This window comes from Prionailurus bengalensis, chromosome C1, assembly GCF_016509475.1.
Source record: "Prionailurus bengalensis isolate Pbe53 chromosome C1, Fcat_Pben_1.1_paternal_pri, whole genome shotgun sequence".
Lineage (NCBI taxonomy): Eukaryota > Metazoa > Chordata > Mammalia > Carnivora > Felidae > Prionailurus > Prionailurus bengalensis.
In genome coordinates this window covers 71,199,870-71,227,368 of record NC_057345.1, presented here as the reverse complement: position 1 = coordinate 71,227,368, position 27,499 = coordinate 71,199,870, and positions in this window count along the sequence as shown.

Genomic DNA, 27,499 nt, shown 5'->3' with positions numbered 1-27,499 from the left:
GAAGCAGAAAATCATAACCCATTCTCACTGAGAAATCAATCAACTGAAATGGACAGAGAAATGATAGAATTAGTAGAGACACTGAAACAGTTACTTCATATATTATGAAGTTACTATACTTCATATATTCAGAAGCTAGAGGCATCAATGAATATGTTAATTAGAGATGTCAAGGCATAAAAAAAAAAAAGACCCAGTTTGAACTTCTAGAGATGGAAACTACACTGTCTGAAATGGAAAATACAATGAGTGGGATTAACAACAAGATCATACTCTTCAGAAGAAAAGATTAGTGACCTTGAAGGCAAAACAATAGAAACTATCCAAAATGAAACACAGAGAAAAAAGAATAAAAAACGAAACAAAACAAAACAACCGAGAGCATTAGTGAATTGTGGCACAGTATCAAGTGATCAAATACACCATATTTGGAATCACCAAAGGAGAAGTGAGGGGAACCAAAAAAGAATGCCTGGAAAATTTCCATACTTGATGAAAACAAAGTCCATAGAGCTGAAAAACAAAACAAAACCCCGAGCACAAGAAAAATGAACAAAACTATACCAAATCTCATACTCAAATTGCTTGAAAATCAATGATAAAGAAAAACATCTTAAAAGCAGACAAAAAGTGGCACATTATATATAGAAAGCCAAAGACAAGAAAAAGACTAAATGTTTTCCCTTAAGGAAACAAAACTAGTTTGTCCAATCTCACCACTTCTATGCAACTTTTCACTGAAGAGCCTACTCAGTGCAATAAGGGCAGTAAGAGAAATAAAATATATTCACATCTGGAAGGAAAAAGTAAAACTGTCTCTACTTACAAGACATAATTGTCTATGTCAAATATCTAATTGGATCTACCCAAAAGCTACTAGAAGTAATAAATGAGTTTATCAAGATTGTAGAATATGAGGTCAATAAAAAAATCAATTATATTTCTATATACTATCAACAATTGGATATTAAAATTTTAAAAGCAATACCATTTATAATAGCCTGAAATTATAAATTATGTAGGGATATATCTGACAAAAGATGTACAAGACCTAGAGATGGAAAATTACAAAACCCCACTTAGAGAAATTACATTAGACCTAAGTAAAAGTACAAAAATATTGCATCAATGGGTTGGAAGACACAATATTGTTAAGAGATCAATCTCTCTAAGTTGATCTATAATTCAATGCAATGCCATCAAAGCACCAGCAGCCATTTTTTTTTGGTTTTGATTTTTGTAGAAATTAACAAACTGATTCTAAAAATCATTTGGAAATGCAAAGAACCTAGGAGAGACCAAACAAGTCTGAAAAAGAACAAAGTCAAACAGATAACAGTACTTGATTTCAAGATTTGTTACAAAGCTATAGTTACCAAAACTGTGTTATATTGGCATAAATATATGCAAAATTATGAATGGAATAAAATAGTCCAGGAATACATTCACACACATGTAATCAATTATTTTTCAACAAAGTTGCAAGAACAATTCAACAAATGGAGCTACAACAATTGGATATTCATAGGCAAAAAACCCTACCATCCCCCCCACCACCAGAAACAATTTAATCCTTATCTCACACCATACACAGAAATTAACCCCCAAATCACAGTCCCAAATATAAGAAAATGTAAGAGAAAATCCTTGTGACCTTAGGTTAGGCAAATACTTCATAGACACGACACTAAAAGCACTATTCATGAAATAATAAATGGATAAACTGGAGTTCACTGTTATTAAAAACTCCTACAGTTTGAAAGACGCTGTAGAGAGAATAAAAAGACAAGTCTCATACCACTAGAAAATATTTTCAAATTACGTATATAAGGTACTTGCACCCAGAATATACAAAAACTGTCTATAAAATAATACATAAATACTAGCCTAATAAAAAGATGGGCAAAATATTTGAACAATATTTTACTTATGAAAGAGGTATGGCTGGCATACCAATAAGATGCTCACCATCTTTGGTCATCAGGGAAATAAAAATGAAAACCACACCTAATATAATACCTAATATGAAAAAGACTGATCACACCAAGTTCATGAGGATATAAAACAACCAGAACACTTACATACCATTGGTGGAATGTAAAAGGACCACCAGTTTAGAAAACAGTTTCCTAAAAAGTTAAACATATACCTGCTATATAGCCCAGCCATTCCATTCTTAAATATATATCCAAGAGAAATGAAAGCATATGTCCACACACAGACCTGTACACAAATGGTCAAAGCAGCTTTATTTGTAATACCAAAAAAATGGAAACAACTCAAATGTCTATCAGCAAGTGGATGGATAAACAGTGAACAATCTGTTGTATATCCATACAATGAAATACTACTCAGTCATAATAAATCATGAAATACTGATAGACACTACAACATGGGCGAATCCCAAATTAATTATCCTGGGTGAAAGTAACCAGACTGCCATACTCTCCCCACCCCCCCCCCCAAAAAAAGTACACTCTGAACAGTTTCATTTATATAAAATTGTAGAAAAATTAAATTAATCTATAGTGACACATAGCCTATCCGTGGTCACCCAGGGATATGGCAGCAGAGAAGAACAGGAGGAAGAGATTATAAAGAGTTATGAGGAAACTTGGGGGTTATCTTAATTGTGGTAATGGTTTCACAAATGTATACAAATGTCAAAACTTACAAACTTTATATTTTAAACACGTGGAGTTTATTATGTGCCAATTATATTTCCATAAAGCTGTTAACTTTTAAAATTAATTAAAAGTTCAGTTAGTTACACTAGTAACTAGTAACATTTCAAATTTTTAAATAGCCACATGTGGCCAGCGGCTACCATTTTGGACGCAAAATGTACAACATTTCCAGTCCTACTGGACAGGACTGCTCATACAAAAAAAAAAAGTGCATCTGTTTCTTTCATTTCTCCTACATTTATCTACCTTAAACTTCAAGAATGGGATAAGCATGCCAGCATGGCACTGATACATAAATTACCTGGGAATTTTAAAAGCAGATTTTATTAAGTTTATTTTAATGTAACTTTGCTGTGAAGCAAAATATACCTTCTATTCACAAATAGATAGCATACTCCTTCCTCATATAGATACCATAACTTCTATGGATTATATTTAATTAGTTTCCTCCAAAGTTCAACTTCAGGGCAATTTTAAACTAAATGACAAGGAAGATAAAACAGATAACACTCTCTTGGAACTTACTTTCTCCTTGTAGCCAAAGTGGTTATAACTTCACAATAACACTGAAATAGGAATATACATATTTTTCATATACTTACAGCAATCTTATGAGTTGCCCTGAAATATGTAGCATGTTTTAGAATATGCTACATAATGCAACGGAATTTTCCTTTTTAAAACAATCAAGCATATAACTCACAACAAATATAAAGTTTCAAATGTGAGAACGGACATGAAAACAGAACACTATGTTATGTGCCGAAATGTTTCACATTCGAGGATCAGTTTATAAAATTAGTTAGGGCAGAGTTGTTCAACTTAGTATTCTAACTAAAGCTTTTTCCTTTTTTTTTTTTTTTTTTACTACAGGTCTCAGTTTTGACAGAGGTGATTTTACTTAAAAAGACTCAAATTCTCTGTTCTGCACCCGCACCTTACAAGCCTATGGACTTGGAAGACAGAGTCTGTTTGCTCGGTGTTTTGTTTCAATATACAGAATGCGGGGCTGAGATCCTCCACCGTCCCTGTTCCAAAGCCTGATACACTAACCCTTTATGCACGGTTTGATGCCTGAGTCATCTCTGTCTTAGAAATGGAATAAAGAAAAAGGCAACTGGGGCTGGGGCGAGAAGGGAGTGTGGTGGCCAGTATAGACCAAGCAAAACAACCCCCAGACAGTGTAATGTAGTAGATAAGCAAGAAGTATAAAAATAGAAACCAAGTCCCTCTGTTGTTTGCAGAAGCAGAACTCACAAGCCAGTTTCACTTACTTTTTTACACCGACAGAGCCATTTTCCTTGTTTTCCATGTCAACAGATAGCATGGGAAGGCTGCAGGGTTCCTTTACTTCAGCAACTAATCAATAAGGGAGAAAAGCTTGTGTTTAATTCTTAGAAAGTGAGAGAAGAATATATATTCTGAAACGGAAATATAATGGTCCCTTTTTCCAGCTTCACACCAGTTCACGTATGTTTGTTTAAACCTCCGGTTCCCTCAGCGATTGGAGAGATGTGATTAAACCTAAAGCACTGGAGGAGACGGACTGGGGTGCTTTCATCTGTACTGGCACTCCCTGCCTTGACAATAAGCATTTGCAAATGAAATTGAATCCTCGTTCAAAACAAGTGCTGTGTGAACTGGCACAGCTTCCCCTGGGTGCCAAGCTCTCACTTAAGACACTGCAACTCATAAATGAGTCAAAGTCGAGAAAAACAATCCCCCTTTTCCTGCCCCTTCAGACCACGGGCTGTGATTTCTTTCTTTTCTTCTTCTTTTTTTAATTGCATTTTTTTGTCCACTCACAAACCTTCTATTTTTTCATTGCAATGCAAAAGAACACTTAAAGCTTTTGTCAGCAAGTATTCCCCTACCTCACATATTCTCAACGAAAGCCTCAAAACCTGTCTGTGAGATGGCCACGCTGTGGTAAAGCTGGAAGCTTACAAAAATGTCAGATAGCCCTTAGCACAGAAAGGTGGTGCTGGTGTGTGTGTGTGTGTGTGTGTGTGTGTGTGTAAGAGAGGGGAGGCAGCTCATTAGATTTATGTAAAAATCACCAAAACATCCAAGGAAATATAGTAGCATCCATCACTTTGTCTTTTTGTTTAGTAGGATGAGGACTGTGAAAAAATAAAAACCCTCCACAATTAATATGCAATTAGCAAGATGAAAAAGCTATGAACAAAACTGCTTTAAAAAACTAGTTCTGAAACGTGCTTGTTCTACAGCTGAAGCCATAAATTAAATACATTTCCTCTCAAATTACTTTATACTTCGGCACTCCTTCTCTAGGGATTACTCTGACATGACAAGTGCATCATTTAGTATATTCACAAGATTTTATCACTGTTAGAGAAGTAGATGATTAACAAATAATACTGTTAAGTGTGGGATAATCTTTCTCCTGACACACACACACACACACACACACACACACACACAAACTTCCAGTTGCTAAACCACTTAGATCATTCATAGAGAAATCCAACATTTAATATACATATAGATATTAACATACATTCACACACCGTTACAGAGTAGACAGAAGATAGTGCTGCTGCTCCATGCCAAAAGAATGATTTCACTTCAGTTGGAAACTGTTACACATTCACCATTTTCTAAGCATCTCAGAAAAAAAAAAACCAAAACAAAACACTCACAATGATACTCTGTAACACCATACCACATTGTCTTATTATTATTATTATTATTATTATTATTATTATTATTATTTTCTTTTTTGTGGAAGAGTAAAAAGAAAACCTACCTAGAAGCAACTAAAACATGTCATTTTTTATAGGCTTATCAAGAACAGCCAAAGAAACCCCAATGTTTTCTTTCACAAAGTAGGCTGGCAAAGGAATTCAATAAGGAGGTACAATTTGACACAGTGAAATAAAACCAGGCTGGCTCTCAGCCAACATGACGTTAGGAATCACACACAAGCTGCACCAACTGCCTTCTGGTTCATGGCTGACTTTTTAAAGCTACAGTGTGCCTGTTCACTTTTGCTAACTACCTTCGGCACAATTAGTACAAGTGAATGAATCAGGAGTCCAAAAACTGCAGAATTCTCCCTGCACCTGTCTTGTAAAGAAAAACAAGCTGTATCAATAGCCTCTTATCTCCCCCCTCCCCTTCATTGTTGCTGCATGGTATGTCTTTACTGTTGTTCTGAGCACAGATGTCATGTTTCGAAAACTATTTTTCTCCCCTGTGGGAGGAAAAAAAAAACACAAGAGAAAATAAGGAAAAAAACCAAACCCTAGTGTTTAGGGGCTATACCCAGTGAATACTCAGAAGCTGCCGCCCTGTGTTACTCTTTCTTCCTTACAGAGACTCATGGACAAAGTTCCCAGGGCTGGCTTTTAAGTAATCTCTTTGTGAGAATAAGGAAAGTACTGCCCAGCATAAAATCCTTGGCTTCATTATGCAGGAAGAAACATATTTCAGGGGATGCAAAGTGGATGGCCAGATCTCCTGAGAACACCTACATTCTTTTATTTTGGCATTCAACCTGCCAGATGAAGTCAGCAAAAATTCAAAATGAAACAAACCTCATTCTATAAAACAATTAGTTCTGGGAGATTTAATCTTAATTGTTTATCCCAGTTGTACAAAAAGCATAATTCAACAAAGTTAACTAACACTGTCTATGAGCACCAGGTACTAGATTAGTTACATGTGAAAAAGAAGGTATTTTATGCCAACCCCCAAATTCATAGAATCTCCCACCATCCAGGAAATGGGAAGGTGGTGTGGAGAGACTAGGCTTGATCTTTTAAGATACCCTGGTCAATCTCCGTTTCCTTGCATGGCTGGGAACCAGTACTGAGGGAAAACATTCCCATTCCACAAACATGCTGTAGATACACAGGAAGCATGCATAGCTGTCATCGAAACAAACACCAACAAATATTTGGACACTTTCAGGTCAAGATGTCAACTAAACCACTCAAGATAGGGCAAAGAATACAGGTTCCCAAGAAGGATCCTAGAAAAAGGTATCTGTTGCTGTATGACTGTGTAAAATTCAGGCAAAATTGAGGAGAAAGCCGAAGGTCTCCTTTTTCTTTGGTAATTTTTAAGGGCCCTAGATCAGCAACTATAATCTAAATTTGCAACCTGAATTTCAAAGTCAAAAAGTTGTTCCCTTACTTATTCCAAGAATGATATTAGAAATGTACTTCTTGAAAGATCGTCACTGAGAAAGATTTCAAGTGTTCTCTCTGCCCATCTTTACCATTACTCCCTCGAAAAAGCAAACAATAATTTAGGGACAAATCCTAAGTGTTTATTTATTTTTGAGCACCATTTTTTGAGTCTGGTCAAACAGGGGAGTCTTATCACCACTGATCAAAATGATGAACTCTTCTGGATATAGAGAGCCCTTTCACCAACAGATTTCATAATGCTTTGGGACTTGATCTGAAATTCCTGAAATGTGCTCCAGGCAAATTCAAATGGAAGGGTGCTGGGCTGTGAGTCCTGGGGGCAAGGTGTCTCATAGCACTCTCATGCAGTTGCTCAGAACAAAATCAGTCCAGCTCAGCACTCTTGAAAGGAGAGGCAAAGAAAATGTAGTTACACCGAGCTTTTCCTTAGACACCCTCACAGGAGGAAGGATTCTGTGAAGTTTCTCCAAGATTTTCTTCCTATACATAGAGGACATCCCCTTCTGTCTCCCCTGCTGTGATCAAAAGTTTTCCTGTTAGACAAAGGTAAGGGTTTCAGAAGGTGATGTAGGAAATCAATTCCATTTTATGAAAAAAAAAAAAAAAAAAAGAAAGAAAGAAAAAGCCACGAAAGCATTCTAAATTTTAACCACAGCAGGTTTCACTTATCAGCTAGTTTCTAACTTAGGAATAAATTGACATTTGCGGGTGTAAGTATATACACTAGTTCTCACCCACTTCCTCCTCACTCTCTCCAACTAACTGATTTAACCCTCTTCTCTGCTAATAAAAATGATGTGTATGTATGTAGTGTATGTAGCCTACAGCCTAAATGAAGTGTGTGTATGTAATGTATGTGTGTGATGAATGTGTATGCTGTGTGTAAGGTGTACGGCGTGTGTGTGGCGTGTGTAGCGTGCGTGGTGTGTTTTTGTGCGCGCGCGTGTGTAGGGTGTACGTGTAGGGTGATAGAGCTGCAAACAAGAGCTTCTGATCCAGGACATTATGGGATGTGCTTGCTAGAATCACTTGGGAGATCCTCATGTTGGGATTCTGAAGCAGAACTGTTGGGCACACTTGGGCATGGGCTTAGGAGAGAGGATGGGTCAGGAAGTGTGGGGAACGGGTGCCTCCGATGGGGCTTCTTTTATTGCGCAGCACTCCTTCCTTCCCTCCACCCCGAGGACCAGAGCTGTCCCAAAGGAACCACTCGCCCCTGGCCTGCCGTCAGGGAATCGGCCAGCACAGTGTCCAGCCCGCATCGCAGAGTGCAGACCTGGGTCCACGTGGCTGCAGAAGAAATCTCGAGAAGTCGCCGGAGGGCAGGGCGGAGCTCACCGCCTCCCTAAGGGCGTCCCAGGGGAGAAGGGGGAGCGACCTGGAGAGCGACCGGTGGGGGCAAGACTGAGGGCAGGAGAGGGGACGCCAGGAAGCCCCTCGGACGAACGGCGCCGTCCGATAGACAAACGACTCGCTGGTGGCACCGACGACAAGAGGGGAAAAGTTTCTAAGACTTTCAAGAAGAAACTGTTTGTCTTTGAGTTTGGGGGCTCCCCAGGGAGCCCGTCTGTGGGAAGGGAGCGTGGGGGTGTGGCGCTCGCTGGGCGCCCAGCCGAGCCGTGCCACCACCGGGTCCCGTCCTGAGAGCTTTGCCCCGCAGCCACGGCGAGCCGCAGCTCTCCGCCGGAGCCCGGCACGCTTCTCTGTCCCCAGTTCCACTCCGGGGTGACAGATTCCACGCTCATGGGTGCAACAAGCTGCAGGAGCACCGGACACACAGCAGAGACGAGGGAGGGCAGGGCGGTGTTTATTGTGGTTTTCTTCGCTTCCTTCCATCCTGGAGAGGGGAGAGGGTGGCCGCGTTCCCAGTGCCCTCGCAGCACGAGCGGATCACTTACCTCCCCGCACGGCCGGCGGCGGGAGGCTTTCCCCCGCGCAGAGCTCGGCGGCCGCCACGCGCCCAGCCCCGGTGCAGCCGGCCGGCCGAGCGCGCGGAGCACGCCGGGACTTGTAGTCCTCCGCGGGCGGGCGGGAGAGCGGGCGGGGCGGGGGTCCGAGGGCTGGGGCCACCAGGAAGCGGAGAGGTCAGGAAGGGAGGGGACTAGGCGGGGGCCCTGCGAAAGCCTGGGAGGACATTTGCTAGAACTTAAAAACCGCTAGGGAGCTGGCGGGGAGGGGAACATTCCTAGAGAGAGTTTTAAATTGGGGGTTTTCAGGCTAATACCATTACCGCCCTGTCTTACTCGTTCACGTCCCAATGAAGTGTTAGGCTGGGTTTGGGCAGTAATGACAAGTAGACATCTCCTCGGCCAAATTCATATTATATGGGGCCTTACGCTTCCTTCGCCCCGAACACAAACGTGGAGTTCTCTGCTTGGAGCACCTGTGCTGTCACTCACAGAATAACTCAGGGCATGCAAAGGTAGGGTGAATAAATTGCACTTTACATTTGCAGAGCACTCTGCAGTTTACAGAGCCCCTCTCCCTTGGTTCTTTATGTTGGAATCATAAAACAACACTGAGTTAGGCAGATAAAACTTAAGATGTGGGGAGTCTTTTGTATCCGCTCTATTCATCTCCTCTTCTAACCCTGCTCTTAGCAGCTGGGAAGAGAGTGGGGAGAAGGAAGGCTGCTGGCAGATGTGGTGGGCGCAGTGAAAGACGAGCCTGCTGTGAGGGACTTTCTTGAAATAGCTGGTAAATAAATCCTCACTAAATAAGGAGATAAGTAAGACCAAAGGAACTTATGGATTGGAAGAATGGACTGGGAAAGAAAAGGCAGGTGGGATAGGGATAGAGACAGAAGGGAAGACTGTGATAGAGGCTAGAGGTCATATGGAAACATGGTAGTTGAATATTGGATAGGGTAGGAAGGAAATGACAGGATAAATATAGAGACTGAATAGAAGGTTGTGGTTAGACTATAGGTCTAATGAAATGAAAAAGTTGTATAAAAAAAAAAAGCAAAACAATGGAATTTTAGAAACCAGATAGATCTGGCATCCTGGTGTCACTTCAGGGCTAGCTCTGTGACCTTAGGTAAGTTATTTAACATCCCAAACCCCTTTTTTCTCATCTTTAAAATGTAAATAATAATAACTCCTACTTTGTGATGTGGTTGTGCAGATTAAAAGAGATGGGAAGCATTTAGTATAGTGCCTGGCATATAATAGGACCTTTAATAAAGTGCTTATTAATAAAGTGCTTATTATATGCCAGGCACTATACTAAGTGTAAATAATACTATTTGTAAATACTAATCATACTATTATTACTTCCTTTTGTGGAAATACCAAAAGAAATTGGAGTAGAAGTACCAATTAGGAGGCTGTGACCATATTCTAACTTACAGGTAATGATAGCTTGAACTACAGTAATAGGAAGCGGATATGAGACACTTCCAAGGCAAACTAGACAGAGCAGTGCAATCAATTGGACGTGGGCGTGAGGGGCGGGAAAGAAAGATGGTTGTCATTTCTAGACTGAGTAGGTAAATAATGTTGTCATTCACATGAATAGGTACAACTGGTGGAAAAACAGGTTTTCGAGGAAGATGACTAGTTTGATTTTGGACATGTATAACTTGAGGCTTTCTGTGTATGAGTGACAGAATGTCAGTTGGGAGTGTGGACTTGGATATCCTGTGTAGAAACGGAACTTTGAGAGTGGATGACTTAGAAGAAGGAGTTGAAGATCATCTGGAGTGGGAAAAGGAAGGGCAGCCGAGGTGGGCAAGGGGAAGTGAGGAGTCAGACAGTGACACCTGGCAGGAGCTGTGGAAGGAGACTAGAGGAAGCTGCAGGAGTACAGTGACACATAAGCCAAGAAAGGAAAGAGAAGTGAAGAGTTGTTCATTAACAGGTCAAACACTATAGAGAGGGAGCCAGTGACTGGGCCACTGGAATGACAGATCTAGTCTGTTGGGATGGATCTGCCTCCAGGAGCTGTTTTGGAAATTTACCAGAGTGATTTTGCTTGTCTCCTGATTGGGGAGGGAGAACTACTGGAATGTAGTCAATGGAGCCAAAGATGCTAGATATCATGCAGTACCCAGGCTAGTACAGCACAGCAAAGAATTGTCCTGCATTCTGCGTTGCTTGACTGTTCTCCTGTTCATTTGTGTAGATGAAAAAGCTATTTATATTTATCTGAGCCTAGAATCTATTTTATATATAAACATACAGTGTTTTTCACACAGTTTTAAGATATATTGAGTTTTCCTGGAATGCAGGATGTTGAATGGCAATACAGTTTTTGGAATTTGAATCACCAATACGATTCATTTAATGGCTGTCCATTTCATGGTGATTCTACAGATGAATGCAAGCATCTGATTACTTCCTTGTGCCTTTTAGTTTAGGGATGCCTGAGTAGCTCCATAATGAATCACACATTTACTTTTTCCTTTATGTTTCAGTTAAGGGATCACTTTGAATTTTTTAAAAAATTACAAGCTTACAAGCATAGGTAGTTTACAACCTTGCTTTCACAATGTTAAAGAGCAGATTGCCCCGTATTTGTTATTAAAAAGGGCGTTAGGTTTGATAAGGCCAAGAATCATTTATTCGGTCCATCAACAAATGTCTTTTGAATGCCTACTGTGTGCTAGGCACCTTTCTAGATGCTTGATCTACATAAATAAGTGAAACAGAAAAAGTTCACTGCCCTTAGGGAGCTCACATTCTAATGTGAGCGTGGGTGAGGCAGACAATAAATAATAAACATAAACTATGTAAGTAAATTCTATGGTATGTTAGGAAGTGTTTTGGGGGCACCTGGGTGGCTCAGTTGGTTCAGTGTCCAACTTCAGCTCAGGTCATGATCTCACAGTTCATGGGTTCAAGCTCTGTGCTGACAGCTGGAGTCTGCTTCAGATTTCTGTGTCTCTTTCTCTCTCTGCCCCTCCCCAACTCATGCTCTGTCTCTGTCTCTCAAAAAAAATTAATAAACGTTAAAAAAATTAAAAACGTTTTTTAAAAAAATTTTTTTAACGTTTATTTATTTTTGAGACAGAGAGAGACAGAGCTTGAATGGGGGAGGGTCAGAGAGAGAGGGAGACACAGAATCCGAAACAGGCTCCGGACTTCGAGCTGTCAGCACAGAGCCCGACGCGAGTCTTGAACCCACGGACTGCGAGATCATGACCTGAGCCGAAGTCGGACGCTTAACCAACTGAGCCACCCAGGTGCCCCAAAAATGTTTTGAAAAAATAAAGCAGGATAAAGGAGATTGGGAATACAGGAGAGTGTGGGTTGAAACGTTAAATATAGTGATCAGGATAAATTGTATTGAGAGGATGACATTCAAGAAAAGATCTGGAATTGGTAAGGGAATGACCTGGTGGATTTCTGAGAGAAGAACATTCCAGGGAGACAGAACAGTTAGGCATAGGTCAGAAGGTGGCTGTCTGGCTAGAGTTTTTAAGAAACAGTAAGGATGCCATTGTGGCTGGATTGGAGAGAGCCAGGGTGAGTAGGAGGAGAACTAAAGGTAACCAAGTGGTTGGGACAAGTGATGTAGGGCTTATAGGGCATTGCGGGGACTTTGGCTTTCATGCTGAATGAAATGGGCAGCTGCTCAAGAGTTTAGAACAGAGGAGTGACATAATCAGGCATATTTTTAAAGGATTATCCTGGCTTCTCTATCTAGAATAGATAGAGCAATGGTAGAGGCTGAAGAGACAAAGAGATATTGTAGTAATCCAGGCAAGAAGTAATAGTGGCTTGACCAGAGTCATAGCAATGAAAACTGATATGGGAGAAGAATCATGAATTCCAGAAGGCTCAGTGGTAGAGTTTCAGGGGTAGGGGAGGGCTGGAAGATGGAGACAGATTATGGGATGTTGGAACCTTATGGGAAGGAGACTTTGGGAGAAGTCTCCTAACATTTCTTTTATTTATTTTTTTATTTCTTGAAGTTTTGCTTTACGTGTTTGAATACTATATTATTTTATATATGAAGATTCATACTAGCGATAACTTCATTGTGAGTTGTATATCCCTTGCCATTATAGGAGCACCTGGGTGTCTCAGTTGGTTAAGTGCCTGACTCTTGATTTTGGCTCAGGTCAGGGTGTCAGGGTTCCTGGTATTGAGCCCTGCTTAGGATTCTCTCTTTCTCTTCTCTGTCTGACCCTCCCCCACTCAATCTTTCCCTCTCTCTTAAAAAAAAAAAAAAAAAAAAAAGAAGCATCTGACCTATTACCCTTTGCCATTATAGTGTCTGTCTTTGTCCCATGGAATAATTTTTAAAAAATAGTTTATTCTACTTGAAATTATTTTAATTAGATATGTTTAACCTTATCTGTTATGTGTTACATTTTGAATGCTTATTGTTTCTTTGTTTTCTTTTTTGCTTTATAATCTGTTTTCTTTGTTTTTTTCTGTTTTTATTTTTACCTTCCTCTAGGTATTAGTTATCTTTTGCTGTGTAACAAATTACCCCCAACCCTAGCAGCTTAAAGCAGCACGTGTTTACCTTGTACTTTCTGTGGGTCACGAATCTTGGCATGGCTTAGCTGAGTACTCTGCTTCAGAATTTTTACTGTTCAGTTTTCACAGGTGTTGTACCACTTTCAAGCTTAACCACATGGCTGTTGACAGGATTTAGTTCCTCATGGGCCCTAGAGAGCCTCAGTTTCCTGTCATGTGGGCCTCTCCACAGGACAGCTCATGACATGGCAGCTGGCTGAATCAAAGCAAGCCATGGGAGGAAAGGCAGAGAAAGAGTATAAGCAAGACAGAAATCAGTCTTTTTATTTTATTTTATTTTTTATTTATTTTTTTTAGTTTCTTTATTTTGAGAGAGACAGAGACAGTGTGTGGGGGGGAGGGACAGAGAGAGAGAGAGAGAGAGAGAGAGAGAGAATCCCAAGCAGGCTCCAATATACCAGCTACGGAGCCCGAATATGAGGCTCGAACTCACACACTGTGAGATCATGACCTGAGCCAAAACCAAGAGTCCGACGCTCAACCGACTGAGCCACGCAGGCGACCCAGATATCACAGTCTTTAATAGCTTAATTCCAGAAGTGAAATCCTTCACTTTGCCACATTCTCTTTGTTAGAGAGGAGTCATTATGTCTAGCCTACACATGAGGGCATGATACCAGGAGTTGGGGATCATTGGGAGCCCCTTTAGAAGGCCACCTACTATACTCTAGCAATTTAGAAGTTGTAAAGTATATTAAATAATATATTTATATTTCTCAATTTACCTTAGAAATGAATTGATGATGAAAGATGATGAAATTAATCTATTTAGACTATTTTTTTTCTCTCCCCACCTTTCTGTTAGTTTGGAGAGCAAATATTGATTCTTGTCCCTGTCTATTATCATTAAAATATTATTCTTTATATTATGTAATTTTTGTTTAAGCATTATAGCAATTATTTTTCATTTTATGACTTAGAATTTTAGTTACCTAAATATAGTTTTATGGACGAAGAGGTTTAAAGCTCATCACTAAACCTTTTCTACCTCATGTCTTTCTCATTCATGAACTTATTATTGTTACTCATCTGTTCACTGTCTTGATTTTTTCCTGAGAGATTTTCCAGAAACTCATAAATGTTATGTTTCTTGAATTCTCATGTATTTGAGAATTTCTTTTTCTTACCATTACATATGAAAGGTGGTTAGAAATTTTCCACCAGGTATAGAAATTTTTTCTCCTTTAATATTCATTAACCACAGTTCCATTTTCTTCTAGCATCTAATATTGTCTGATTTCTTTGTTTTTGAGGATGACTTTTTCCTTCTGCTTAGATGACTATAGGATTTTTTTTTTACAGTCCTTGAAGTTTCAGATAAAAGCTTTTATTAAATTTTCTTGGAATGCGGTGAGCCCTTTCAAAATGTAATTTTAAGATCTGCTTTATTTCAGAAATTTCTTCTATTATGTAAATTTTTTTGGTTCCATGTATTCATTCACATCTTCAAAGATAGCAGGCATTCATGTGCCGGTTCTCTATTGTTTGTTTTCTGCCTCTTCCAGCTCCTCCCTCGTCACTTTCATTCTGTGTCATTTTCCACTAAATTCTATGTGATTTTTTTCAATAGCGTGCCCTCCATATCCGATTTTCTTTAGTTTAAATTCTACTCCTGATGCTCTTAGTGTGATTTTCAGGGATTTAGTTTCTTCTCCTTGTTTATTTCCTCTGCTTTTCCAGATTTCTTTTATTTTTACTGCTGCATGGGTCCCATGGTATTTTTTTTTTCTGATTTTTCTTTTTTAATCTTTGAAGGAAATCAGTGAGATCTAGTTGATTTGCTCAAGAATAAAGTGAGTGTCTTGCTTCCCCTTCCCTTTTTGCCTGTGTACCGTTTGAATCATCTATCGAAAATGTAAACCAGAGTACTGAGTGTTGATGGTTCATAGTCTTTGGTCAGTCATTCAGTGATGGATGAGCTGGGACAGGAGGAAAATCTGCTGTGAATGAAGAGAGACAGGGAGAAAGAAAGTGGGGGAGGGGGAGGAAGAGAAAGAGATTTACTTATTTCTTTGGCTTTTTTTTCTACTTATTGCTAACATTTTTGAACAAAGTATTCAAGTGCCTTGTAATAATATAAGAGGTAATTTTTAAAACTGTTTAATATCCACATGAAAATAAAATGTCAAGACCAGAGGAGAAATAAAAATGCAAATTAGTAGCTGCAGCATTCTACAAAGTTGTTAAAATGAAATTGTGACTGAATTTTTAAGCTTCCTGGCAACCAAAGCAAAAACAAACAAACAAACAAACAAACAACCCCCCCCCCCCACATAATTAGATATATGGTTTTCATTGACTCTAAATGAAAACCTATGGGTTATTCAGGGGGAAAATTTTTGTGGCATTTGCTTCCAGCGGGGAAACAAAATCAAAGGGGGCAAGGTTCTTAATGAACTTGATTAGTAAATACAATAGTGGCATTCATTAAGCTATTTCTCGTAGCATTGTTTAATGAAAGATAAAAACCTGGCATCTAAACAGAGTCCAGAGAAAGTGAATTCCTGTGGTTCAAAGATAGTGGGATCCAAACCTATTTGGAAGATAAAATCTTCTCTTTGGAGAAACAAATGATGTTAACTGGGTTGAAATGTGTCCCCCCCAAAAGATATGTTAAAGTTCTAATACCCAGTACCTTAGAATGTGACCTTATTTGGAAATAGAGTTATTGCAGATGTAATTAGTTGAGATCAAGTCGCACTGGAGTAGGAGGTGTTCTTGTAAGGAGAAGTGAGACAGGGAGAGGATGGTGCTATGTGAAGACAGAGGCACAGAGGGAAGATGGAGGTAGAGATTGGAGTTAAACTGCCTCAAGCTAGGAATCACCTGGGCTGCAAGAAGCTGGAAGAGGCACGGAGGACCCTGTCCTAGATGGGTCTGCCAAAACCTTGATTCAGACTCCAGCTTCCAGACTATGAGAGAATAAATTTCTGTTGTTTTAAGGGACCCGGTTTGTGGTATTTTATTACAGCAGTCTTAGGCAGCTAATACAAATAGACCGCATTTCGTTCAACGGTGTTTTATAAACATTAGTTCTCCCAACCAATTTTTGGTATTGGGCAATTTGAGATTGGATATCGACATTTGGTGTTAGACAGTAGAAAGTTTGTTAAGAGACTCAAGGAGGTTTTATGTGCTGATATTGAGGATAGGTCTATATGCTTTAAATGAAAAACTTGTAAATGTTGGTAAGGTAAACATTCCTTGAGAACATTCTTATACCTGAAATTCACACCTAGAGTGCTACCCATAACACCTATCTGTATGAAGGGTCAAGTGTACACTTGAAAACAAATCCACGTGTTTTTTTAAATTTGTTTTTGTTTTTAACAACGTGGGATCTGTTTTATCACATGAAATAAAGAAACAATTGCTGAGATGATTTAGTCTAGAAAGTTTATAAAACAGGTAATACCTGTCCCTTACTGTAAGAATTGGACTGACACATGATCACAAGCCGTATCAGTTAGAAAATGTAGGATAGCGGGTGGCTGGGTGGCTCAGTCGGTTAAGCATCTGACTCTTGATTTCGGCTCAGGTCATGATCTTACGGTTTGTGAGTTTGAGCCCTGCATCAGGTTCTGCACTGACAATGTGGAGCCTGCTTCGGATTCTCTTTCTCCCTCTCTCTCTCTGCCCTTCCCCTGATTGCTCTCTCTCTCTCTCTCCCAAAATAAATAAAAATAAACTTTTCAAAAGAGAAAGAAAATGCAGGATAATTTTAGCATAATCGATAAGCCAGGATTTATAACAATGAGTAGATAGTAGATCAAATTGTTGTTGAAACTACCTCTAATTATGAAAATTCATCATTGCAATACAGGATACCTGCCCCCACATTCCCTACATATGTCCCTCCATAGTGGAAAGGATGTATATACAGACTTTCCGAAAATTGTCTTCCTTACTTTCTTATTTCTTCCTGCCCAGAGACTTTTTATTCCCAGGCAGATGGTATTAAGAAGCAAAAGTTTGTATAGTCTCATCTCCTTATCTAAAGGTCAAACTTTTGGACATTCTCCAAAACACAGCAGCAGTCTAGAGATATGGAAAGGAGGGGGTAGGTCATGAGAGTTAGAAATAATCTTAAACTCCTGAATTAAAATCAGGAAGTTTGCAGTAGAGATATGGCCAGTTGGAGACAGACTCAGTGACAGGACAGACACACTAAACAGCAGAGTTAGGGTGATTGGTTTACCTACAGTAGTGGGGGTTATATAGTGATATCTGGGCCCAATGTGATAGCTGGACACAATTAAATATCTAGGGGCAGGGAAGGATCCAGTATTAAGTTTCTTATATCCTAAGGTATAAGCAATTTGAAATAATAAAATTATTAAGTAAAAATATACAGAGGACTTCTCTTACTCTGAAGCACTTAACATAAGTGATAAAATATATAAATCATCTTTTAAATGCATGAATAAATTTAAAAGTAAAATGAATGTTTAATATGGTAAAATAAGTTATGAACGAAATAAAAACTGAGGAAAGAAAAAGAGACCATAAAAATATCCATCACATTTGAAAAAGAACAAAACAGAACTTCTAGAAATGAAAGATGAAAAGATTGAAATTAAAAACCCAGTGGAAGAATTTAGAGTGGAGGAAACCATAGACAGAGAATTAGGGAGTGGGAAGCATAGACTGGAAAACCTTACACAAAATGCAGCATAGAATCTGTAGAGGTTTACCATGTCCCTGTGTTCTCAGCATAGAGAGATAATCACTAGAAAATATGACAGAGAGGTTGAGTCATGGAGGATAGAAGGAGAAGGCTCAGTATGCCTGTAATCAGAATTTCAGGAGATAATAGAGAAGAGGACAAAGCAATATTTGAGGACTCAGTAAACGAGGCATGTATAGAACTGATGAAAGATAGTAACCTCAGATTCTAAAACCCAAAGGACCCTCAGACATAAACTTAAACAGATGCAGACACATACACACCTAAACACATTGTTGTAAAACTTCAGAATGCCAGAGACAAAGAGAAGATACTAAAATTAGCCAAAACCCCCAAAATACGGATTACTTGTAAAGGAATGACAATGAGACAGGTGAATTCTGAGCAGCAAAAATGGGACAAAAGATTGTGGGAAAATATTTTAAATGTGCTGAGGGATAGTAACTGAAAGAGAATTATTTACCCATTAAAACTACCTGTCAGAATAAGTTATTAGGCTGTGGTAACAAATTAACTCTGAAACCTCTGTGGCTTAACATAATCAAAGTTTATCTCTTGCGCTTTGCATCAAGGATAGGTCAGAGGGTGCCCTGCTCCGCCTGGTCACTCAGGGACCCAGGCCAAAAGAAGCTCTGATCTTTCTAGCTGCATCTCCCAGAATTACAGGAGCTATCAGGTCATTTCAGGAGGGAAAGAGGGACATAGAGGAACACAGATTTGAAAGACCTTTTTCTAGAAGGGAAACATGTTACTTCTCCTCGTGGTCCTTTGGCCAGAATACGTCCCAAGTCCCAAACTAACTGCAAGAGAGAGTGAGAAATGAAGAGAATCACGTGGATATTTTAGTAAATACTAACTTTCTCTGCTGCAACTGTTTTTGAAAATGGGGATAAAATAGAGGTAGTCTAGATAAACAAACACTGGGAAAAATTAACATCAATAACCTCTTAATAAAAGAACTTCCAAGGATGTCTTCAAGAAGAAGGAAAATGAGGGGGATCTGGCTGGCTCAGTTGGTAGAGCATAGTACTCTCGATCTCAGGGTTGTAAGTCTGAGCCTCATGTTGGGTGTAGAGATCACTTTAAAAACAATCTTAAAAAGAAATAAAAAAAAAAAAAAGAAGTAGGAAAATGATCTAGAAGGGAAGTTTGAGTGACAAAAACTAATGTCAAGTAAAGGAAAAGGCAAATGGTTGCGTCAACCTGAACAATACAAAAAATACAAATAATAAATAATAAAGTACAGCTTGTAGAATTAAAAAATAATGGCTTTTAAGATGGAGTGATGATAAGAGTTAAAACATTCTCAGGTCATTATGTATTTGGGAAGGTTGTAAAGATAACAAGTACCGACTTTGTTAGGTTAAGTATGCATACTCTGATTTCAAAGGAACTAGTTAATGAACAAAAATAAAGTTTATAATTCCAAAACTAGAGAAGGGAAAATTTTGGAACTAAGAAATTGAATCCATTAAAACAAGACAAGAAGGAGAAAAAAAGCAACAGAGAAGTCAGAACAAAAATTTTAAACTGGATAGTTTAAAAATTGGTGATAGAGGCGCGTCTGGGTGGTTCAGTCCTTTGAGCAGCTCAGGTCATGATTTTACCCTTGGTGGGATCGAGCCCTGCGTCTGGCTGTGCATTGACATCTTGGAGCCTGCTTGGGATTCTCTCTCTCTCTTTCTCTCTGCCCTTCCTCCCCCCCACCCCCACCAGCTCACGTTCTCTCTCTCTCTCTCTTAAAATAAATAAACATCGGGGCGCCTGGGTGGCGCAGTCGGTTAAGCCTCCGACTTCAGCCAGGTCACAATCTCGCGGTCCGTGAGTTCGAGCCCCCCGTCAGGTTCTGGGCTGATGGCTAGGAGCCTGGAGCCTGTTTCTGATTCTGTGTCTCCCTCTCTCTCTGCCCCTCCCCCGTTCATGCTCTGTCTCTCTCTGTCCCAAAAATAAATAAAAAACGTTGAAAAAAAATTAAAAAAAAATAAATAAACATCAAATGTTCAAAAAAAAACTGATGATAGAGATAAATTAAAATTATCAATATCATTGAGGAGGGCACTTGTTGGGATGAGCATTGGGTGTTGTATGTAAGCGATGAATCATGAGAATCTACCCCCAAAACCAAGAGCACACTGTATACACTGAATGTTAGCCAGCTTGACAATAAATTATATTCATAAAATAAAATAAAATAAAATATATCAATAAAAATAAATGGACTAAACTTCCCGTTGAAAGTGAGATTGTGAGATTGAATTAAAAAGTTAAATCTATGTATATGCTGGTTACAGAGACATGCCTAAAATGTAAATAAAGAACAGCTGAAAGTAAAAGGACAGAAAAATATATTTTAGGCAAATATTAACCAAAAGAGTTGCAGTTTATATATTATATAAAATAGACTTTAGGGCAAAAAACTTGATAGACAAAGGAGATCATTCAGTGATTATAACGGACTTGATTCACTAGGAGGATAAAATGACTCTATTTTTACATACCTGATAGTGTAGCTTCAATATCATAAAAGGAAATGTGACATAATTACAAAGAGAAATTGCCAAATTCTCCACTATAAGGAATCATTTAAATGTATCTCTCTCAGTGATTGATAGATAAAATATTCCAAAAAGCATTAAAGATATGATTAGGTGATACAGAGTGCTTGACCTAATGAATATATAGAATTTTGCAGTCTAAATTAAAGTACACAAATTAGTTTGGGTCATACATGGGATGCTATAATAATTTGTCGTGAACTAGGCCATAAAACAAATCTCAACCAATTTTAAGGAATGGACTTTTAAAAAATTATATTTTATGACTAAAATTCATTAATATAGATATTAACTGAAAGATAATGTTAGAAAACATTCATTTAGAAAATTGAAAAATACACTTCCAAATAACTCATCAACCAAGGAGTAAATCACAGTGGAAAACAGAACATCTCTAGAATTAAATAATAATAAAACCAAAAACTTCACCAACTTTACTAAATCTTAAATGCAGTTTAACAAGGCTGAGAGAGAAATTTAAGCCATAAAGTCTTATATTAAAAACTAAGAAAGCCTTAAAATTATTGAACTAAGCATCCATGAGAAATTATAAAAAGAACAATAGAATGAATTTAAAGAGAACAGAAGAAAGGAAATAATAAGGATGAGCCCAGAAATTAATGTAATAGAAAACAAAGACAAAATAAGGCAAATACTGAAAATTAGGTTTTTGAAGAGGTGAATAAAATAAACCTCTAATTTAACTGATTTAGGGGAAAAAAAGAGAAGGCAGAAATAAGCAATTTTAGGAATTTTAAAAATGCAGAGATACAAAAAAATGTAAAGTAAAAACAATTTGATGCCATATTTGAATATTAAGACAAAAATATCAAATTACTAGAAAATGCAGCTTACCAAAACTGACTCAGGAAAAAAATAGTAACTCTGAATAAGTTGAAGGCCCTTAAAGGTATTGGTTCAACAATTTTGAAATCTTAGCACAAAGAAAAGACTAGGCCCAGGTGGCTTCATAGCCATATATAGATAAATATGTTCATACATATATAATGTTCATATATATATGTTCATATATATAGTTTATATATATTTGTATATATATAGATATGTATGCATATATATGTGTGTATATATATATATATGTATATACAGACACACTGTATGTGTATATATATATGTATATATATATACACACACACACACACCCCCAAGGAACATAATTCTAATCTAAAACACATTCTTTCAAAAGAAAAAAGCCTATGTATTTTACGTAATAAAATATACAAAAATAATATAAAAGAGGAAAATTACAAATGAGCCTCATTCATGAACATAGATGCAAAACTCTGCAAAAACAGTTTAAAAAAATTTTTTTTACGTAATAAAATATACAAAAATAATATAAAAGAGGAAAATTACAAATGAGCCTCATTCATGAACATAGATGCAAAACTCTGCAAAAACAGTTAAAAAAAATTTTTTTTTTAACTTTTATTTATTTCTGAGACAGAGAGAGACACAGCATGAACGGGGGAGGGGCAGAGAGAGAGGGAGACACAGAATCGGAAGCAGGCTCCAGGCTCTGGGCCATCAGCCCAGAGCCTGACGCGGGGCTCGAACTCACGGACCGTGAGATCATGACTTGAGCTGAAGTCGGACGCTTAACCGACTGAGCCACCCAGGCGCCCCAAAAACAGTTTAAAAAAACTTAACCTGACAATGCATGAAAGATAATACATTATGGCAAATTGAGTTTATTCTTAGAACACAGAATAGTTTAGGGGCGCCTGGGTGGCGCAGTCGGTTAAGCGTCCGACTTCAGCCAGGTCACGATCTCGCGGTCCGTGAGTTCGAGCCCCGCGTCAGGCTCTGGGCTGATGGCTCAGAGCCTGGAGCCTGTTTACGATTCTGTGTCTCCCTCTCTCTCTGCCCCTCCCCTGTTCACGCTCTGTCTCTCTCTGTCCCAAAAATAAATAAACATTAAAAAAAAAAAAGAACACAGAATAGTTTAACTTTAGAGGCACCTGGGTGGCTCAGTTTGTTAAGTGTCCAACTTTGGTTCAGGTCATGATCTCACGGTTTGTGGATGTGACTCCTACATCAGGCTCTGTGCCTGATAGCTCAGAGCCTAAAGCCTGCTTCGGATTCTGTCTTTCTCTCTCTCTCTCTCTGCCCTGCCCCTGCTCATTCTCTGTCTCTCTCTCTCTCTTTCTCTCTCTCTCTCTCAAAAATAAATAAACATTTTTTAAAAATTAAAAAAAAGAATAGTTTAACTTTAGAAAATCAATTAATGTAATTCATCAAATTATAGTTAGTGAAGAATAAGCACATACTATACTCATCTCAGTAGTTGCAAACAAATCATTGTATAAAATTTAATATTTATTCATGTTAAGACAATCAATCAAACAAAAACTCTTAGTAAACTAGAAATAGAAATTGCATTCTTTGAGTTGATAAAAAGTATTTGCCAAAGACTCACAACAATTTTACTCATTGGTGAAAAGTTAGAAGCATTCCTTTAGAAATCAGTAAGAAGTCAAGAATGCCTGTTAATGTTACATCTAGCCAACACATACTGGAAGTCGTAGCCATTCAGTTAGTAAAGAAAAAGAGTAACAAGTTTTTTAAAAATTGCCATTACTTAAAAGATGATGTGATTAGCCAAATAGAAAAATAAAAAAAAATCTATGTAAAATTATTAAAATTAATAATATAACTTGATAGATATGAGTTAAATATCAATTACCATCAAAAAAAGTAAGAAAATGTACTTTGAAAAATGTATCATTTGCAAGTACAACAAAAATGCAGTATACTGGGAATAGATCTCACCGATTATGTGCAAGACCTTTATAAAAACATCATATAACTTTATTGAAAGACATTTAGAGAATGTCTAAATTAATAGAGATATATCATGTTCATGAATAAGAGTATTCATTATTGTAAAGACTTCAAGTCTGCCACAATTAATGTAGTCACAGTGAAGTTGCAATAAAAATCTCAATAGGGTGTTTTAAAGAAGTTGAGCTGATTCTAAAATGTATAGGAACACAAAGGGTAAACAATATCTAGATACTACGAAAGAAGAACAAAGATAGTAGGGATGCCTGGGTGGCTCAGGCTGTTTGGCATCCAACTCCAGCTCAAGTTGTGATCTCCCAGTTTGTGAGTTCAAGCCCCACTTTGGGATCTGTGATGATAGCTCAGAGCCTGGAGCCTGCTTCGGACTGTCTGTCTTCTCTCTCTGCCCCTCCCCCGCTCATGCTCTGTTTCTCTCTCTCAAAAAATAAATAAAAACGTTATTAAAAATAAAAAAAAAGAACAAGGCCAGTAGAAATTTGTCTTACCAAATGGCATGATATATTATAGAGGTAATGCATGAAGAAACTGTGATGTTGGCATAAGGAGAAATAAATTGACTAATAGAATATACACGGAAGCCCAGAAACAGACGTGGCATATGAGGAACTTGATATACAATGTGAATGGCACAATGGTAAGTATAATTGGCTTTGGGACAATTGGTTTTCCAGGTGATGGAAAATGCAACTGGATCTTTGCCTCACATCATAATATAAATATCGATTTCAGGTGGATTAAAAACATAAATGTTATAGGAAAAACTTTAAAATTTTTGGAAGAAAATATAGGAGATGTTCCTTTTGCCAACAGGATAAGAAAGAATTTTCTAAAGACACAAAAATACAATTTATAAAGAAAAATATTGAAGAAATTTGAGCACAGAGTAGAAACTTTGATTCATGAGAACATAACATAAATGGGGAGAAAGTATTTGTAGTACATTGAATTGACAAAATACTAATATCCAGATGAATAAAGAGTGATTAAAGAATTTTAAGAAAAAAGCTAGCAACCAAATAGAAAAACAACCATTTCCCGTAAGAGGAAACCCATGTGGCCAAGGAACATATTAAAATATTCAATCTCAATATTAGGACAATAGAAATCCAAATTCTGAGCTATGGTTTCACACCCACCAGGTTGGAAGAATTTTCAAAGTCTCAGCAGGCTGTGTTCTCAGGTGTAGAGCAATCAGAACTCTTACTTTCATAGTGTGATTAATTTGGAAAAGAATTTAGCATTTTGAAGTAAAATTGAAAATCCATATACCCTATTATTCAGCAGTTCCACACCTAGGTTTATCCCAGTGGTAGACAGAATAATTCACACCCTCCCATCCCCACATCCTAATCCCCAGAACTTGTGGATGTGTTTGGTTCCATGGCAAAGAAGTGTGAAGGTTGCAGATAGAATTAAGATTGCTAATCAGTTGATCTGTAAATGAGGAGAGTATCCTAGATTATGCAGGAAGACACAATAATCACAAAAGTTCTTAAAAGTGGAAGAGGGAGACAGAAAAGTCAGAACCAAAGAGATAGCATTATAAGAAATTCTTGATCAGTTGTTGCTAGCTTTGAAGATGGAGAGGGCTATGAACCAAGGAATAGGGGAAGTATCAAGAAGCCAGAAAATGCAAGAAAACAGATTCTCCCCTAGATCCTTCCAGAAAAGAATGCAGCCCTGCTGATACCTTGATTTTAGCCCAGTGAGACTTATGGCAGACTTCTGATGTCCAGCACCAGACGGTAAGAAGTTTGTGTTGTGGTAAGCCGCTGCACAACTAAATTTGAGATAATTTGTTACAACAGCAATAGGAATCGTGTAGGACTCTAGAGAAAACTCTTGCACAATGGCGACAGGTGACCAGTGCCAGATTATATATACCAGCATTGGTCAACAACACAAAAAATGGAAAATAACCCAAATCTTCATGGTTAGGAGAGTAGATCCATAAATAATTATGGAATAGGAATGCAATGGAATAATGTACATCAGAGAAATGAATAAACCACAGGCATATGGACAACATGATATTAAGGGAAAAAACAAGTTACAGGCAAATAAATAAATACATTGGAATGTCATTTATACAAAATTCAAAAAATGAAAATCCCAATATGTTGATTAAAGATACATAATGGTACATACTATATACATAAAAGGGAAGGAATGACAAATACAATTTAGGGCTGTGGTTGCCTCTGGTGGGGAAGGCAGGGTGCACAGATTAGAGAGGGGCATTGCTTTAATCATCTGGGTTGCTATAATATCATAAATAAATCATTTATTTCTCACAGTTCTGAAGACTGGAAATCCAAGATCAAGAGCCAGCAGATTTGGTGTTTGGTGAGTGTCCATCCCGGTTCATAGACCTTTTACAGTGTCCTTCCATGGTGGAAGGGACAGAGAGCCCTCTTGAGCCTCTTTTATAAGGACACTGATCTCATTCATGAAATCTTCACCCTCATGACCTAATCACCTCCCAAAGCCTCTACCTTCAGTAGATTACCATCACCTTTGAGGTTAGAATTTCAGCATATGAATCTGGAGGGGCATAAACATTTGGATCATTGCAGGCATATGGGGAGTTTCAGTAGCATTGGCAATGCTCCAGAATAGTGATTTTAATGGGTTTATTGTTATGCTTTGTAATGTACATGTATTTCATGTATGTTATTAGCAAGCACCAAATATTTTATAGTGTAAGAAATAGAGGGGAATAGGGGCACCTGGGTGGCTCAGTTGGTTGAGCATCCCACTTCAGCTCAGGTCATGATCTCACAGTTTGTGAGTTTGAGCCCACCATCGGGTTCTCTGCTGTCAGCATGGAGGCTGGAGCCTGCTTTGGATCCTCTGTCCCCTTCTCTGCCTGCCCCTCCCCTGCTCACTCTCTCTCAAAATAAATAAGTAAACTTAAAAAAAAAAAAGAAATAGGAATAAAAAGAAAAAAATGTAACTATGATAGGTTTGTAGCTTGTCTTACAGTGTTTGAAATAATTAACTGAGCTGAGGCATTACAGTTGATCCTGATGCTCAAGTGACTATTAAGTATGTTATTTTTACATACACTCAGTAATTGGGAATTACTATGAGCCCATGTGGCTTAATTAACAGCTGATTTCTGTTCATAGAGTCAAAGCCAAGAAGTCAAGAAAGGTGGCCATCTCACGGAGATTGTCTTAGCGGGCCAGCAGCCTTCACAGCACCAACTCCACTCCTCAGTACTGGTCAACATTAATGAGTGATGCTCTTTCCAGACACTGCTCCAACTGCGTACGTAATCCTCACAGCATCCCGTTGAGACAGGTACCATTGTTGATCCCATGTCACAGATGGAAAAACTGAGGTCCAAGGTGGTTAAATACTTGACCCAGGATCACCCAGCTAGGAAATGACAGTCTTGATTTAAACACAAACAGTTCTATGCTCTTATCCATCAGTCTATATGGCATCTCAATTGTTTTCAACTTTATTATAAATAAAATTTACCTTGAAGCACTGGGTTCTTCTGACATAGTTGCTTTGAAGTTGGTCTTCAGATCTTGTATTTTTAATTTAATTTTATTTTTTTGGAAAGAGAGAGAGAAAGAGAGAGGGAGAGAGAGAGAGAGAGAGACAGAGTGGAGGGGGAAGGAGAGAGAAAGAATCTTAAGCAGGCTCCACCCCCAGCTCTGATCCCACCACTCTGGGGTCATGACCTGAGCTGAAATCAAGAGTTGGACGCTTGCTCAACCAACTGAGCCACCCAGGCTCCCCTGAAGTTGGTCTTCAAATGAGCCCTGGAATTCACATTGTCAGCTAGTAGCTTAAGCATTTGCCACTAGTTTGACTTCTTTCCAATTTACCCCTCCCACGAATCTGATCATACCTCTCCCTTGCTTGAATTTTTTCCATGTCTCCCCTCAGCATTAACACTCAAGTTCAACCCTTTTAGTTTAGCATACAAGGCTCTTCAGACTCTGGCCCCAGTCTTGCCCTTTTTGTGTCACGGCCATCCATTCTCCTCAATCCTTTCTTTACTTCCATGGTATGGGCCTTCTTCCAAAACCATGTACAATGGCCTTCCACACCTCCA